The following is an 18,920-nucleotide window of genomic DNA, read 5'->3' as shown; positions in this document are numbered from 1 at the left end:
TGCTGTGGCGGCCCAGGGTTCACCGGTTCGGATCCCAGGCGCGCACCGACGCACGGCTTGTCAAGCCATGCTGTGGCGGTGTCCCATATAAAGTGGAGGAAGATGGGCATCGATGTTAGCCCAGGGCCAGTCTTCCTCAGCAAAAAGAGGATTGGCAGATGTTAGCTCAGGGCCGATCTTCCTCACAAAAAAAAAAAAAAAGTGAAAAAAACTGAAAGTGAATAAACTGGGTAAGAAACACTGATAAGATACAAAGTTCATAACGAAGAATAGGACATGAAAATGACCCAAGAAAATATTTGAATAGCAACAAATGAGAAAAATCTTCTGATTTCTAAATGCAATCAGAGGAACAGCATGAAAATATTTTATTGGAATAGGAATTGCTAAAAAGCCCATTTTTTCACAGTGTCACGAAAAAAGTAGTCTCCTTTTTGAAAAAATGACCTTCATAAAGTTTTATATTATACATAAGAAAGGGGTAATACTTTTAAAATTAATAATGGGACTTCTATGTTGAACATATACATTTACTTTTGCTACTTTCCAAATCCCACTAAAATGATAGCAGAGGTTTGTAAAAATGGTCTAAACCATAAGGACGAGGACAACAGGAGAGATGTTAGCAGATGAGCAATATCAGGAAAACTTTTGAATAATAATAAACAGATGGGTAGGTATTACCTGATTTAGCAAACTTGAGAAAACTGAAAGGTAAGTGCCTGCCAGGGGGAAGAATAAATAGCATGTCTCTTCATGACTCAGCTCCCTCAAAAGGACTTAAGAATTGGAGAGACTGACTACCTGTGAAGGTGTGGGTACAAGTGGGGCTCAAACAGGATAGAAACTCTATATTAGAAGGAGTTAGACCTCTAGACCCATCTCCTTCTCACCCAGCCAAGAAACTAAACCTTCACCACCTGACCAGAAATTGGAGGTTTTTTTTCTGGTGAGGTTGAAGCAAAGAGATTATGAATTCTAAGAATCCATGCAAAATCAGCAGAGGAGTGTCTCTCTAAAAACCAAGCAATTAATTGAATATCTATGTAGTAAAAGTAGATTCTCAACCCACCCCAGGGCCTTCCCACAATTTGCCTGAGAGAACATGGCAGCTAGGTTTATATCCCCAAGTAGGAGACTAGAATATATTCTTCTCTGCAGAAATTGACCTACCAAGAAAAAAGATCTATAATTACCCAGGAAAATGGTGGGGGTCTACGCCTTAACCCCTTCTGTGAAGTCCACCTCTCAACAAGCTCCACCACATTAACAGTTCCTAATATTTTAGTGAAATATGAATAAGAACCCAAGGATCACTATGTATGTGAAGGAAGCCTTTAACAGAGACCAAAATAAGTATATAGAAAAAGTTACCAATAGTATCCTCAGAGAAACAAGAAGATATTTGCATCTATGAAACAAGAACCAAAAGCTACAAAACAAATAAATACATAATATCCAATAGAAGAGTTGGAAAACAAGTCTGAGGAAATTTCCCAGAAGATAGAACAAAAGATGAAGAGAAGTTAAAAGATAAGAAAACTAGAGGAGCAAACCAAGAGGTCCCTGTAGAGATGGGAGGAAATTATCAAAGAAACAATGCAAGAAATTTTACCAGAACTGAAGCAAAATTCCATATTCAAAGAGCCTGCTGAATGCTGATCAGACTAAATTTTGTTTTAAAAAGGACAATAAGTTTGTCTAAAAATCTTCAGAATGTAGTGTTCAGCACAACAGTGATACATGATTGCTAAAATTAGTCAAGACACTATATATATTGACCTGTAAATAGCACACCCCCCCAAAAGTTGTTCTCTTAAAACATAGAATATAAGACTTTATAAGACTTTGTTTTTCTGCATTCACATTTTAAATTTCATCAATTTTCAATAATTGAGAAATTATGAACTTAGTCCCTCAGTCAGTTACTGTTTGTAAGATACAATAATAGTAACAGCTATAATCTGTTGAGCTCTTAGTATGTGACAGTGTAGTATCATAGGATTATTAATTCATTATTTTAATTCACACAACAACCCTCTGAGGCAAATACCAAAGTACTCAAGGTCAAGAAAACCCAAGGCCATAGAGCTGGTAAGTGGCAAAAAAAGGATTTTAACCCAGACTGCCTGACCTTAGAGTTTATCCCCTTAACCACTATGTGGTGTGGCTTCGCATTCAGCACAATATCCTATAAAAGGCACTATATTAGATAACCAAGCTGATGCAATTGCAGTTGAAATCAAAGAAGCATATTTGTCAATACATTTCTGCTACATGACGATATTCCTGAAAGTATTTTGCTATCTGTGACAGCCAATGAAAATTTTTGTAATTTAGTACATAGCAGCCCATATTTTCATCAATACACATTTCTCAAATCAATAATAAAATGTGATTATCACAGGGATTTTTGATCCTACAGATATCTGGGTGAAAAAAATTTTGGGACATGTAAAACCTTAATCTGGTAAGAGCCTCTACACATATGATCAATGCTGCCTATAAAATGAACAAAATAACCAATAGGCATCTCCTTTACCAACTCATGATCACCAGTGTTCACATGGCATGCCACTGTAAATCATTACGTACTTGGCTAGGAATTATCGACATTTCATAGATTTATCAGTTCTTTTCTTCCTCTGCCTCTTTCTCCTCCCCAAAGAAACTCTGTTTATGTCTCTTCCCTGCTCATAAATCTCCAATTATTTCCCCTTGCACAGCAAATAATATCCAAATCCCTTAATCTGGCTTCAAGTTTCTATCAGCCCCTTTTCTTACTCTATTACACTCACCCTAGACTAAAATCAAGTGGAATTGTTTACCCCTTCCTAATCATGCTCCATGTTTTATTCATGCCTCCCATCTTACTTCTCCGTACAGCATATTGTACTGGTTAAGAGTTTAGGCACTAAAATTAGTACCGGATTCAAGTTCCAACTTGCCTACTTATTAGCCTTCTTGTTAGTGTGATTTTCATCAGATATGACCACTGTCAGCCTCACTTACCTTATCTATGCAATAGGAAAATAATGCAGTGGAACCTCCCTCAGAATTTTTTCCTGGTAATTAACTGAGGTAATGAATATAAAGTGGCTGACAAATAATAAGGTTTAATAAATATTAACTACCATTTTTAGCTATTATTCTCTTATAATCCCACTGATTCCTCAAAATACAGTTCAGATTTCACCTCTTACATAAAATTTTCCAGATTTCCCACAAACAGAAATGATGTCGCTGTCTTCTGAATATCTCTAGCTCTTTGTGTAAGTGCGTATATTATGATATTTCACATGCACCTTGAGATGATAGAAGGCAACGGCAAAGAGCAGTGGCTTTGAAGTCAAATAGATATACGTTTAAGTCCTGGCACTGCCACTTTCAAGCTGTGTGACTTTGAGCAAATCACATATCTTATTAAACCTAGTTGCCTTATCTGCAAAGTAGGTATAATAATAATTCCTACTTGATAGGGCTGTATGAGTATAAAATTAATTGCCTGACAGTAATTGTCATGTAAAAATCATCAATAAATATTGCTGTTTTTATTATCTTTATCCTGAAGGAATTGTATACACACACACAGCACACACACACTACCATATGCCTTACTTATTCTAGATAATTTTAAGTTATCTGAAAGCAAACTGCCTTATTCACATTTGTCTCTCTCACAATGTGTTGTGCATAAGGGAATTTGATAATTATTTATTGAATGGATTATTAAATGAATGTAATTTTCATAGGACTACCTAAAAAAATTTTACTAATATTAAGGGGTGTATATAATTGCATCACAAATCTCATTATTGTTATTTTAGTTTTATTTTATATTAACCATTTCCAGTAACATTAGCAGAAATAACAAAATTTATCAGTGGTTTAGTACTGCCCCCTAAAGACAGTATATAAATTAGCTGTGTAAAACCATAATTTTCCACTTCACTGCTTTACAATTAAAGATGCCTGGGAAAGATTTTTATCAAACCAAATATAATCTTCAATTATATATGGGAAAAAAAGCCACATGAACACACTTAAACTCAGAATTCCTTTTATTTTAAATGCCTTTTAAACTTTTTACTGGAGATCCAACTGTGTTCCTAAAGTTCCAGATGTCAGGAAATTTTTCCATACAATATAGACCTAAATTAACACAGCTTCAGCCTACTAGCTTTCTTGGTTAATATATAGTAATTAGGTAGAAAAAATATTGGACCAGTTCTACATTGTTACAAAGGAGGAAAACCATAATACACAAATACCATGGGGAGATAAATCTGAGCTCAATCAAAGAAAAATACTTCTGGAATAATTACATCAGTCTAACGCTCAAGAAATGGGATCACATATTATATATACCACCTCACATGTCTCATATATGCCATATACAAACATAATTATGTAGTAATTATCTGTAATGGTGCTTTATAGTTTAGAAAATGTTTTCAGATATAGGATAGCCCAATAAAGTAGGGTTAGGATTATCCCTATATTACAAGCGAAGCAACTGATGCTCATGATGTTACTCGATTTGCAAGATCATCCTACAAATGAGGCCAGATTATAATCCAAGTCCTCTGACTCTAGGTGCTATAATCTTTTTACCACACCATGGAAGCAAGCTCTTCAAAAGGACAATAGATGTTCAAGATGTTCAGAATATCCACAAAGGAATCTCTGTGTTATGTGACAGTTTATAATTGATGGCCTTTAAATTCTCTCTCTCTTTTTTTTTTACTCTAAAATTCTGTAAGTCTTTGCAGTTAAAGTGTAGGCAGTTCAGGAAAAGGATCAAGGGTCCACAGAGCCCCCTTAATCTCCATCAGTCAACTCTCTAACACATGTCTTTAGAAATATGGTGATGGTAGGGAAAAAGGAGAGTCCCAGGATATCCATGTCCTGTCCAAATGTCCCTGGAGGAAAAGCGGAAAGCTAGGGTGCTTGACGTAGCCAGGATATAGGAGAGCAATGTGTGGGTGGAGAAATGAGATGATGAAATGAGACAAGACTGTCCTTCATCCTACCAGAAATATAAAAACCAAATTCAAAAGTAGGAAAACAGTCTAATAGAATTGTCAATGTAGAGGGACCAGGCAGAAGGCAGACTCTAGGAAAGAGGCACCCGTCAGCAACGCAAATCAAAACAAAGGAAGACCATTGGCATAGGAGTCACAATCTAGAGTACCTTGTAACATAGACACAAGTCTTTTTGTCTTTGTTTTTCAAGAATAAAAATGTATTGATTTTTAATGAAATTTAAAGTAATACATGCTTATCGTAAAACAAATCATTCAAACTGAAGTTATAAAGGAGAAAGTGAATCTTTCCTAATCTCATTCCTACTGTAAAACATTCAGAGCATATCCTTCCAGACTTTGTACTCTTGTCCAATGATTTTGTCAGGATAAATTCATAAATATGCACTGTATGCCAAAGAGTGTACCTATTTTAAACTTTGTATATATTGCCAATGTTGTCTCTAACCTACTCTCGACACAGAGACCAGAGAATTTTTTTAATATGAGAATGTGAACACGTTGCCTTCTTCCTTAAAAATCTTCAACAGTTTTTCATTGTTTTTTGGATGAAATTCAAAATTCTTAACATAATCCAAAAGCCTGTGTATGATTTGCCCTTACTTGCCTCTCCAGTTTCATCCCACCTCATCATTCTTCCTCCCCTTTGCTCATAACCTTTAAACACACTATGCTGTCTCTTTCCCTTGAATATACCGAACTTCCTCTTACCTAGAACTTTACCTAAGCACATATGGTTTTCTCTAGCAGAGACTGTTAGTTGTCTCCCAATATACATTCTCCTCTCTCCCTTTTCTCTTTAGTAACAGAACACCTAGCCCTTTTTTTCAATAATAGAACCCTAACCTTTAGTTGGGCATAGGTCTGCTTTGATTACAGACAACATTTCCCAAACTCTGTTGCAGCTAGGTGTGGCCACATGATTAAGTTATAACCTCGGGATATAAGAAGTGTTCTTAGGGGGCTAGCCCAGTGGTCTAATGGTTAAGTTCGGCACGCTCCACTTCACCAGCCCAGGTTCACTTCCTACACCACTTGTCAGCGGCTATGCTGCGGCAGTGACCCACATACAAAATAGAGGAAGCCTGGCAACAGATGTTAGCTCAGGGTGAATCTTCCTCAGCAAAAATAAAACAATAAAGAAGTGTTCTTAAAGAGAAGGAGTGTGTCCTTTTTTCTCCCCTTCCTCTTTCTGCTCATCGGATTATTAATAAAATGGCTGAAGCTGGAGCAGTCATGAGGTATCCTTGGAACTATAGGACACACACAGTGGAACAACAAAATAGAAGAGTCCTGGGTTCCTCATACTGGTGAGCTCCACCAGCCTTGGACTGCCTCGCTCTAAATTTTGTAAGTGGGAGTGAAATACAGTCATGCACCACAAAACAACATTTCAATCAATGACAGGCCACATATGTGATGGTGGTCCCATTAGGTTAGCACCATATAGCCTCGGTGTGTAGTATATCCATGGCATGTAGTACATATCATCCAGGTTTGTGTAGGTACACTCTATGATGTTCACACAATGATGAAATTGCCTAATAACACATTTCTCAGAAGGTATCCCTGTTGTTAAACAACACATGACTGTAAACTTCTCATTTTTAAGCCATTGTTATTTTGGATTTTCTGTTACTTGCTATGTATCAAATTCTAATAAATAAATTCCTGGAACATTCTCTTCTCTTGTCTTTATCAGGATTAATCTGATTTGTGATTTAGGTATGATCATAATTCACTTCCTTTGGTAGGTCTTCTTGATGCCCCAGTCAAAATTAGTTTCCTTTCTTACATGCTTTCACAGAATTTTGCTTTTTTCATAATGATTATCACAAATAAAATTTTTACACTCACTTGTGTGACTTTGGTTCAATATCTCCTTTCCCTACTGAATTACAAGCCGCATGATTGCAGAAATGTGTTGGGTTAGCTACCACAAACCCAGCACTTAGCACAGTGCCTGGCACATTAAAGAACTTTTCATTACAAATGTGTTGAATGAATGAATGAGTGAGTGAATGAATGAAAGCCAGTTTGCCCTCAAAAATGTTTTATTAATATGAACATTCTCACCAATTCTAGAAGGCACTAATTTAACTGTAACCCAGATCTTAGTGTCTGTTATCTTCTGACTCCACTGTGTTCACTTGCTCTCACTGTGTTCATCTCATATTTAAAAATGTAGAACTCAGTATTGTAGGAGAGGAAGACATATCCTCTACCCTCTCTGGGTCCTTTCTGGCTAGGCTACAAATTAAATTGACATGAGACAGAATGACAGGAGAAAATCCAACAAAGCTTTATAACATGTATACATGGGAGAGACCCAGGAAAAACTGGGTAACTAGCCAAAATGGCTGAGCTGCCAGGTTAAATAGCATTTTCAGCTAAAGACAAAGGAGGATGCTGGGGGTGGGGGCAGTCAGTTATGGGAGATTACCAGAAAGGTACAGTAAACAAGAGTAAGATTATTATGCAGATTTAAGTCCTCGCCTTCTGCATTGATAAGAGTTTCTAGAGATAAGGTCATCCCCCTTCTTCCCAGTACAGAGAAAAAGATACCTTTATGAATGGAGATTTCCCTTATAAATGTAAATGTCTCTTACAAAGGGTAACTTCTATTTTTCAGAGCTTCTCCCACTTCTGCAGTTTTTAAAAGTAACCAACCCAAAATATTGCTCATGCCAAAGAGACACATTTTGGGGTGGCCAACTCTGATCCCCCACAGTATCTACTTGATTTCATTAAAAAAACGCATTCATACCAATCATTAGCAAGCAATTGGATTTTACCAAAAACTCTGTAGTGGAGAAGGAGAACGGGCTTTAAATTGCACAATTTAACCCCTCCTCGTCCCCAACAAATGTTCTTCTCCTTGTAATGATGGTTGGGTAGAAGGGTGCTTTCATCTCCCCTCCCACCCAGAAGTGCTCAGCTTCTTTGGTGTCTATTTCCTCCCACAGGTTCATTCCATTGGCTCTTCAAATTCCTCTCCCCTTTATTACGCAGAGCAATTTAACTCTAGTATACACCTTATCTCCAACTTGCATAGCCAATCCCATTGCACAGGTGACCTTACACAAGGATGATTATTTTTTGTCAATTTAAAAGGCAACAACAGGGCCGGCCCCAGGGCTTAGCGGTTAAGTGCTCACGCTCCACTGCTGGCGGCCCAGGTTCGGATCCGGGGCGCACACTGATGCACTGCTTCTCCGGCCATGCTGAGGCCGCATCCCACATACAGCAACTAGAAGGATGTGCAACTATGACATACAACTATCTACTGGGGTTTTGGGGGGGGAAATAAATAAACAAAATCTTTAAAAAAAAAAAGGGCAACAACAACAAAAGACTTATCAATGATATTTTTATTTTTATAATACTCTTAAAATTGGGGATCTAAGGGCCTACTGGGGCACTGAGAGAGGAGGAAAACTGTAAGATGTTAAGCTGATTTATGTATACCAAAACTAAAGCAGTGCCAATGATCAAACACGTACAGGTCAATGATCAGATTATTCAAAAGGAAGTAGACTCACTTATCTTAAATTCAGTCCCGAGAAAGAGATTACACGCTACAGTTTAATACATTAGGGATGCTCAGAAAACAGCGTCAAATGTAACATTTTTATCAGCTTATTAACACTAAACATCTGTTTAAAGTTTTTGAAGATAACTCTGCAATGCTACCCTATGCTATCTTTTCACCACAGCCATTTGCTCTAGGTTAGTGAAATTCACAAAAACTGCAACATTTTAAGTCTTCCAAAAAATGGAATTTCTCTCAGATTCATTTGGAGCTACCTATGAATCCTGAACTGCATTTATATCTGCGAGGAAAAGAAAGGAAGAAGAAAAACAAAGTTTTATGCCAGTGAATAATACCAGGAGTCTGCCTCCTGGTATCCACAAGCCAAAATAATCTTAGTGTGTATGATGATATTTTAAACTTGGGGATTTGCCAGTATCAAAAGTATTTCACATTTATTGAAGGATAGAATTGCTATCAAAGCAAGTATTTTAGTTGCAAGGAATATTGAAAAATAGACTAAGGAGAGCTGTTCTCTTTTTAATAGTACATGAGACATTCATTGTAATTCCTCCAACATGCGCAGTTCCAACACATTTTGTCCCCACCTGCTACCAGCGCACATAGCTGACATCCTTTGCATAGCCATCTGGGGAAACTTCAAAGAAGAATGCATTTGGTTTGCTATTCTACTTTAATACAATCAATTTTTATGTTCTTATTATCTCTTAAAATTTTCATTTATTTATCAGACTCTGGCTTAATAATACTGTTTATTATTGCAAAAATTAGAGAGAGAGAGAAATCTAAACTCATATCAGGTTTATCCACAAGAGGCAGAAGCTAATTTCAAAAAAGTTAAGGTTACTTTAGAAAGTTTACTCAAGCTTAGTTTGTTTTTTCAGCAAGATTTCACCAAAATTTGTTTATATATTCTTCCGTTGATAGACATTTAAGTTATTTTTCAGTTTGGGGCCATTATAAATAAATTTGCCATGAACATTCATATAAAAGCCTGTGTGTGGACATAAGCTTTAGTTTCTCTTGGGTAGATACCTAAAATACCAGGTCACACGGTAAGTGTATCTTAAACTTTTTTTTTTTTCCTGAGCTAATATCTGTTGCCAATCTTTCTCTATTTTATGTGCGGGTTGCCACCACATATGGCCGCCCACGAGTGGTGTAGATCCGTGCCTGGGAACCGAACCCAGGCAGCAGAAGTGGAGCACACTGAACTTAACCACTAGGCCACAGGGCCAGTCCCTCTTACACTTTTTAAGAAATTCTCAAAATGTTTTCCAAAGTGTTTGTACCATTTTAAATTCCCATTAGCTGTGTATGAGAGTTCTAGTATCTCCACTTTCTTGGCAACACTTAATCCTAGCCATTCTAAGGGGTGTGTGGTGGTATCACATAGTGCTTTCAATTTCCATTTCTGTGATTAATAATGTCTTAAGAACCTTCTCCTGTGCTTGGAGGCCATACACATATCTTTTTTTATGAAATATCCTTTCAAATATTTTGCCTATTTTTATTGGGTTAATTTGACTTCTTATTGTTGAATTGTAAGAGATTTTTGTTTGTTTTGTTTGTTTTGTTTTTTGGTAAGGAAGATTAGCCCTGAGCAAACATTCGTCGCCAATGCTCCTCCTTTTGCTGAGGAAGATTGGCCCCGGGCTAACATCTGTTCCCATCTTCCTCTGTTTTATGTGGGACGCCTGCCACAGCATGGCTTGATAAGCAGTGCATAGGTCCAGGCCTGGGATGCGAACCTGCAAACCCACGAACCCTGGGCCACTGAAGCAGAGTGCACGAACTTAACGACTATGCCATCAGGCCGGCCCCTGTAAGAGGTTTTTTTAATGAAAACTTTTCTTTTTAGAGCAATTTAAAGTTCACAGCAAAATTGAGAGGAAAGTACAGAGATTTCCCATATACCGCCTGCCCCCACACATGCATAGCTTTCCCCATTATCAACATCCCTCACCAGAGAGGTACATTTGTTACAATTGATGAACCCACATTGACACAGCATAATCACCCAAAGCCCATAGTTTATACTACAGTTTACTCTTGGTGTTGTACATTTTATGGGTTTGGACAAATTTATAATGACACGTATACAGAGTATTTTCACTGCCCTAAAGATCCTCTGTGCTCTGCCTATTCATCCTCCTAACCCAATCACTGTTCTTTTTTATTGTCTCCATAGTTTTGCCCTTTACAGAATGTCATATAGTTGGAATCATACAGTATGTAGCCTTTTCAGATTGGCTTCTTTCACATACTAACATGCATTTAAGTTTCCTTCATTTCTTTTCGTGGCTTGATAGCTCATTTCTTTTTAGTCCTGAATAATATTCCATTGTCTAGATGTACCACAGTTTGTTAATTTACCTACTAAAGGACATCTTGGTTTCTTCCAAGTTTTGACAACTATGAATAAAGATGCTATAAACAACCAAGTGTAGGTTTTTGTGTAACTTTTCAACTCCTTTGGGCAAAACCAAGAAGTGAGATTGATGGGTCATATGGTAAGAATATGTTTAGCTTTATAAGAAACTGCCAAACTGTCTTCCAAAGTGGCAGTACCATTTGCATTCCCACCAGCAATGAATGAGAGTTCCTCTTGTTCCACATCCTACCCAGCCTTTGGTGCTATCAGTCTTCTGCATTTTGACCATTATAATAGGTGTGCAGTGGCATCTCACTGTGGTTTTAATATGCATTTCCCTGATAACATATGATGTGGAGGATCTTTGCATATGCTTATTTGCCATCTATATATCTTCTCTGGTGAGGTGTCTGTTAAGGTCTTTGGCCCATTTTCAGTTGGGTTGTTCGTTTTCTTACTGTTAAATTTTAAGAATTCTTTGTATATTTTGTAGAACAGTACTTTATCAGATATATATTTTACAAATATTTTCTCCTAGTCTATGGCTTGTCTTCTCATTCTCTTGTCATTGTCTTTCACAGAGCAGAAGTTTTAATTTTAATGAAGTCCAGCTTATCAATTATTTCTTTCATGGATCATTGCCTTTAGTATTGAATCTAAAAAGTCATCACCATACTCAAGGTCATCTAGATTTTATCCTATCCTATCACCTAGGAGGTTTCTAGTTTTGCCTCTTACATTAGGTCTATGATCCACTTTGAGTTAGTTTTTGTGAAGAGTGTAACATCTGCATCTAGATTCTTTTTTTGCATGTGGATGTCCAGAGTTGTAAGACATATTTTGGGCATACATCCTTTGTGCTGTTTATGTAATATCTAAGAAATCTTTGCCTACCCCAAAGTCACAAAGATATTCTCCTATATTTTCTTTTATAAGTTCGTTATTTTTACGTTTTGGTTTTTGATCCACGTGGAGTTAATTTTCACGTACAATATGAGGTAAGAGTTGAAGTTCATCTTTTTAATATGGATAGAAATTGTTCCAGCCCCACTAGTTGAAAAAATTATCCTTTCCCAATTGAAGTGTCTTGTAACTTTTTCAAAAGTCAATTGACCATATATGTGCGGTTCTATTTCTGAACGCTCTCTGTCCTGTTCTATTGATCTGTAATTTTCTCTTCATGCCATACCACATTGACTTGACTATTGTAGCTTTACAGTAAGTCTGGAATCAGAGAAACCTTCAAATTTGTTATTTTTCAAAATTGTTTTGGCTATTTTAGGCCCTCTGACTTTGCATATTTTAGAATAGGCTTGTCAATATCTGAAAAAAATAGCCTGCTTGGATTTTGTTTGGAATTGTGTTGAATCCATAGTAGAATCTGGGGAGAACAGACATCTTAACAATATTTAGTCTTCTAATTTATGAACATATTATATCTCTCCATATATTAGGTCTTCTTTAATTTCCATCCACAATGTTGTTATAGTTGTCAGTGTACTAGTCTTGCACATATCTTGTTAAATGTGTAGGGATAAACATGTATTTCATGTTTTGGGAAAATATTGTCAATGGTATTATTAGACTAATTTCAATTTTCAATTGTTTTTCATGTAGCAAAATACAGTTGATTTGTTTACTGACCTTGCATCCTGCTAAATATACATTTTAGTTCTAGTTACTCTTTTGTAGATTTTTTAGAATTTTCTATGTCAATGATCATGTCCTCTGTGAATAAACAGAATTTTACTTCTTCCTTTAAAATATTCCTTCCTCCGTATGCTTTTATTTCTTGCCCTTGCCTTATTGCACTGGCCAAAATGTCCAGTACAATGTTGAAAAGAAACGGCAAGAGCAAACATCTTTGTCTTGTTTCCAATCTTAAGTCAAAGCATTCAGTCATTCAGCATTATGAAGTATAATGTTAGCTGTAGCATTTTTGCGAAAGTCCGTTAGAAGGTTGAGGAAGTTCCTTCTATTCTCAGTTTACTGAGAGTTTGTATCATGAATAGACACTCTTTCTACAACTATTTATATGATCATATATTTTTTCTCCTTTATTCTATTAATATGGTAAATTACATTAATTGATTTTTAGATTGTTAAAATAACCTTGCCCTTCTGGCATATACCTCATTTGGTCACAATGTATAATCTTTTTAAGGTATTGCTGGGCTTGGTTTCTTACTATTTTGTTAAGGATTTTTGATACCGTATTCATGAGTGATATTGATATATAGTTTTCTTCTTGTAAACTGTCTTTGGTATCACAGTTATGTTGATCTCATCTAATAACTTGGGAACAATCCTCATTCTTTATTTTCTAAAAGGGTTTTCACCAGTGGGCCTGAAGTTTCCTTGTGGGGAAGATTTTAATTAATATAAAATTAATTAATTAACTTAATTAGTAACCTCAAATTAATTTAACTAAAATTATATTGTTTGTATCAACTATTGCAAATAAATATATTAAAATTTTTAAGTAGTTATTGATCAACAACTACTGTCTACAAGACTAAACTTGAGGTTGAGCGAAGGGAAAGATAAGTATGTCATGAACTCTGAACTCAAGGTATAAAGAGACATATACATAAGTAACTAGACAGTAAAACTAGGCCAAAATTATAAGCATTACAGAGATATGAAAAGGTATTAGGAGAACATAAAGAGGGAGCGATTTTTTCCAACTAGAGAGAGTGGAAGAGAGAATTCAGAAAAGCACTTGCATTTATGCAATAGCACCTCATGAGACAAAACTTCTGACGAGAGGGATGAGAACAAGGCAGGAGGGTTGCATGATCACAGCAGTGTGAATGTGCTTACCACGCTTGGAAAATCAGGTATGAGGAAGGGCATAGTGAGGAGATGAGACAGAAAAAAATAAATCAGGTCTCTATTGTGAAAAATAGATAGTTTAAGACAAGTTCAACATATTCCAAGGCACAATTTTCTACTACTAATTCTATGATGATAATAAACCAGAAAGCCTCTATGTGGCTGGGTACAAAAGTTTCAGAGGCTATTTCGCTTCTCTGAATTCCCATAGTACAGATGGTCTTGACAACTCAATCTATTGTTTCAAACTATTTGCTAGATGTTACGTGAAGTATACCTTATCTTCATGATTGTAGGGACAATATTTTCTATTATTTGTGTAACCTGCAAAATGACTAGCACAGTTCTGGGTACATAATATGCATATACTTTTAACTTGACAATTCTAGCCCTTTTCCATTCTCTATACCCTCTTTAAACAATTGTAAAATAGAAATGCCCTCAGTGTTAGTGTTTATGTAAATATGTATATGTTCATGTGTATGTGTGCATATGTGTGTACTGGAAGAAAAACAGAAAATAAAAGGTATGTTTGACCAGAAAAACATGTGAAAAAAACTTTCAATAACTCCACAATCAAAATATAAAAATTATCATTCTTAAATAGTAATATTTTAACATTTTCAATATACAATAGTATATTACTTGCCATTCCTCATCTTTATATTATATTATATTTTCATCCATTTTCTGGGGAAGCAGTTGTTCAGTTATACAAAAGCAAAATTTTGGAAAAGGAAAGAAGGTGAAATGTATATTAATTAAACCATCAAAAAGTAACAAAACTTACAACTAAAATATTTTATATTGAAAACTAAATGAATACAAATTAGACATTAAGTCTGTTAGATGAGCAGAAAACTGATTAACTCTAGGTCATAACGACACTAAATCAAAGTAGAATAAATAAAACAGGAATAGAAATTGGAGATTTTGCACAGTCTGTTAATATTAATATAGCCAAGGGTAGATTAGGGACAGAGCATTGTTAAGAGATGTGAAACAGATGGTTAGGCTAATAATTTGATACTTTTCGGTGACTTCCATGATTCACATTATTGTTTGGAGGAAATTACACAATAAGCAATGGTCTTCAATTTTTTTTAAAAAATGAGACAATATATTTAACTACAATCTGCAGGAGAAAATAGTCTCTTAACTTTATCATCTCAAAGGAGAATGGAAATAAAAGACTAATATAATCAGCTTCAGCCCATGAAAAACATAAAGACACAGAAAGTAAGATTAAAATATTAAATCACACTTTAAAAATACAATAGATGTTAGACATGATACTGTTTGCAAATTTAATTGCAGGATTAAAACATTCTCTTAACAACAACAGACGAAGTCCAGGAAAAAAATCTAGTAAGTTAAAAATTGCATGGAGAACACAATAAAGGAAAACTATAAATGGTCAAAAAACAACTGATATAGAATCTTTTAAATGCAACCAATTAGGAAGTTTTAAAAATGCTTGCTATTCACAAATGCTTTCATTAACAATTACTAAATATTTCTTAACATAATGAAATAAAATTATAATATCCCTGATGAGATGTGTGTGCTACTAAGTGCTATGAATTGATGTGTTACTCTTGTATGGCATTTTGAATTTTAATAAAACACTTTCACTAACAATGCTTTCACTTACACAACTTTAGAGCTGATGTGTCAATTTGCATAAAGAACTATGAAAATTAAAATTTAAATAATTACAAAAGAACAAGTCAAATACTCAATGGAGAAAAGACAGTCTTTTCAATAAACAATTCTGGGATAACTGGATAGTCACACGTAAAGGAATAAAATTTGACCCATATCTTACACCTTTCACAAAAATTAACTAAAAAATGGACTAAAAACTTAAATGTAAGACCTGAAACCATGAAACTCCTAGAAGAAAACATAGGAAAAAAGCTCCGTGACATGGGTCTTGGTAATAATTTTTTGGATATGACACCTAAAGCACAAGCGACAAAATCAAAAATAAACAAACGAGACCACATCAAACTAAAAAGCTTCTGCATAGCAAAAGAAACCATCAACAAAGTGAAAATACAACCTACTGAAGGGGAAAAAATATTTGCAAACCACATATCTGATAAGCAGTTAATATCCAAAATATATAAAGAATGCATACAACTCAATAGCAATAAAATAAATAATCCAATTAAAAAATGGTCAAAGGACCTGAATAGACATTTCTTCAAAGAAGATATATGAAAAGCCAACAGGTAAACGAAAAGATGCTCAACATCACTAGTCATTAGGGAAGTGCAAATTAAAACCACAATGAGATATCACCTTAAGCCTGTTAGAATGGCCACCAACACATGAAAAGATGTTCAACATCACTAATTATTAGGGAAACGCAAATCAAAACTGCAAAGAGATATCACCTTACACCCATAGGAATGGCTATAATTAACAAGACAAAAAATAACAAATGTTGGAGAAGAGTGAAGAAAAGGGAACCCTCACACACTGCTGGTGGGAATGCAAACTGGTGCAGCCACTATGGAAAACAATAGGGAGATTTCTGAAAAAATTAAAAATAGAAATAGCATACAATCCAGCTATCCCACTACTGGGTATTTATCCAAAGAACATGAAATCAACAATACAAAGAGATTTATGCACCCCTATGTTCATTGCATCATTATTCACAATAGCCAAGATGTGGAAGCAACCCAAGTGCCCATCAACTGATGAATGGATAAAGAAGATGTGGTGTATATATATATATATATATATATATATATATATACACACACAATGGAATACTACTCAGCTATAAAAAAAAAGACAAAATCGTCCCTTTTGCAACAACATGGATGGACTTTGAGGGTATTATGTTAAGCGAAATAAGCCAGACAAAGAAACATAAACACCGTATGATTTCACTCATACGTGGAAGATAAACAAACACTTGGATAAAGAGAACAGATTAGTGGTTACCGGAGGGGAAGGCGGTGGGGGGATGGACAAAAGGGGTAAAGGGGCACATATGTATGGTGACGGATAAAAACTACACTATTGGTGGTGAGCATGATGCAGTCTATACAAAAACTGATACACAGTAATGTACACCTGAAATTACACAATGTTATAAACCAATATGACCTCAATAAAATAATTTAAAAAAAGAAAAGAAAAGAATGGCCATCAACAAGAAGACCAAGAGATAACAAATGCTGGTACGGATGTGGAGAAAAGGGAATCCTTGTGCACTGCTGGTGGGATTGTAAATTGGTACAGCCACTATGGAAAAACAGTATGGAAGATCCTTAAAAAAAAATTAAAAATATAACTACCATATGATCCAGCAATTTCACTTCTGGGAATATATCCAAAGGAAATGAAAATACTAACTCTAAAAGATTTCTGCACCACTATGTTCATAGCAGCATTATTTACAACAGCCAAGACACTGAAACAACCTAAGTGTCCATCAATGAATGAATAAAGAAGTTGTGGTGTGTGTACATATATATACATATATAGGAATATTATTCAGCCATAAAAAATGATTGAAATCCTACCATTTGCTACAACATGCATGGACCTTGAAGGCATTATGCTAAGTGAAATGTCAGACAGAGAAAGGCAAATACTGTATGATCCCACTTATATGTAGAATTTAAAAAAAAAAACCAAATTCAGAAAAGGAGATCAGACTTGAGATTATCAAAGATGGAGGGTGGGGGAAGGGGAAATTGGAGGAAGGTGGTCAAAAAGCACAAATTTCCAGTTATAAGATAAATCAGTACTAGGGATGTAATGTACAACATGATGACTATACTTAATACTGCTGTTGATATATAGGAAAGTTGTTAAGAGAGTAAATCCTATGAGTGCTCATCACAAGGAGAAAATTTTTCCCTTTTTTCTTTTTTTTCTTTTTATCGTATCCATATGAGAAGACAGATGGTAGGTGAACATATTGTGGTAATTATTTCACAATATATGTAAATCAAACCATCATGCTATATGCCTTAAACTTATACAGTTATGTATGTCAATTATTTCTCAATAAAACTGCAAAAAATGTTATATATACATTATATATATATATACACATAAAAAGAATACATAATCTTTCATAATTTAAAAAAATTTTCTTTATAAATAATAGAGTGACAACAACTATATCTCCAAATAATCCTTTACCAATCAGAGCACCAATCTACAATGTACCAATCTACACAGTCTTCATGAGTTTTGCAAACATTAGCAAAATAAATCTCAAAACATCCTAAAGGATAGATATGATTTCCATTTCTCCCAGTTTATACACAAAGACAGATCATGTTAATTCACAGAGTGAAGTATGTATGTAAAGGTGAAAGATGTAAACAAAATTGGAACCTGGATCACAGTTTGGTCAAATCATTCATTACTTAGGAGACAACAATCAGCAGCAAAAAAAAATTTAAGGTATTTTTATATATTTAAAAATATTCTGACTCATTATAAAAAACAGATTTGAAGTTTCTTTTAGAATACATACAACAAGGTAATATAAGAAATTACATCTCCAAAGAGGTATTTTTGTTGTTAGTTTTATGTATCTGTGTGTCTGTGTGTATGCATGTGTGTGTTAAATATACCTGGTGAGTTTGTTTTCCAGGGTAGAGAAGTTAAATTGTTTATTAGGTTTTTAAAGGTTATGTGTCCTGGTAGAAATTTTCCAAGTCTGTGGTCTTGGTTTATAATTGACTTGTGTTCATGATAAGTTTAGTTTAGGTTATTTTCTAATCCTAAAAGCATCTTCGTCAATTTCCCCTGTCACAGTGAACATGACAGTGTGCATACTAGAGAGAAAGGAAGAGTCTAGATGCAATCCCCAAAAGCAAACCTTTGAGGTTAATCTCTCACCTCAAGGCCCAACTTGACCTGGTTGATTTAAAGTAAATAAACACATCATTTAAAGTAGAATCCTTTCCCAGGGGTAACAGCTAGTAAAGGGGGAGGTGTATATCTTACTTATGTTCATATTTCTAGTATCTGGAGTAGTATGCGGCACAGAGTAGGTATTTGAATGCTTAATTTAATATTCTTCTTTTATATGTTCAACAGCACCCAATTAATGTTTTTTTTATTTTTTTGT

The 18,920-nt window shown here is 35.1% G+C and overlaps 1 protein-coding gene across 1 annotated transcript in view; it reads right to left on the bottom strand.

Moving 5' to 3' along the window:
* LOC106803129 (ankyrin repeat and sterile alpha motif domain-containing protein 1B) overlaps positions 1-18,920 on the bottom strand; it is a 762,921-nt gene that overhangs the window by 492,975 nt on the left and 251,026 nt on the right. The window lies entirely within an intron of this gene.

This window comes from Ceratotherium simum, chromosome 25 (assembly GCF_057802395.1).
Source record: "Ceratotherium simum simum isolate JZ-2026a chromosome 25, ASM5780239v1, whole genome shotgun sequence".
NCBI classification, from domain to species: domain Eukaryota; kingdom Metazoa; phylum Chordata; class Mammalia; order Perissodactyla; family Rhinocerotidae; genus Ceratotherium; species Ceratotherium simum.
This window is presented reverse-complemented; position numbering and strand designations above follow the sequence as displayed.